Raw genomic sequence first — 203 nt, 5'->3', positions numbered from 1 at the left:
GATTTGAAATTTGAACCAGATGAAAGATTTTAGTCATCGGACGTCTGGATCTTAAGTTATCAGAGAAACAAGCTGAGCTAACGTCAGCAGCCCCTCCGGGAAGTTCTTTGTTGCCCAACAGTGTGGAAGAAGCAGTGCTTTTTAAGGTGGAACTGCTTTATTCAGTGTTTTTAGCCGTTTAGTCTGTTTGTTTTGGAGAGGAG

Source organism: Morone saxatilis, unplaced genomic scaffold, assembly GCF_004916995.1.
Source record: "Morone saxatilis isolate NCDOM2014 unplaced genomic scaffold, NCSU_SB_2.0 Contig21, whole genome shotgun sequence".
Taxonomy (NCBI): Eukaryota; Metazoa; Chordata; class Actinopteri; family Moronidae; genus Morone; species Morone saxatilis.
The sequence above is the reverse complement of the archived record's forward strand: the minus strand, read 5'-3'. Positions refer to the sequence as shown.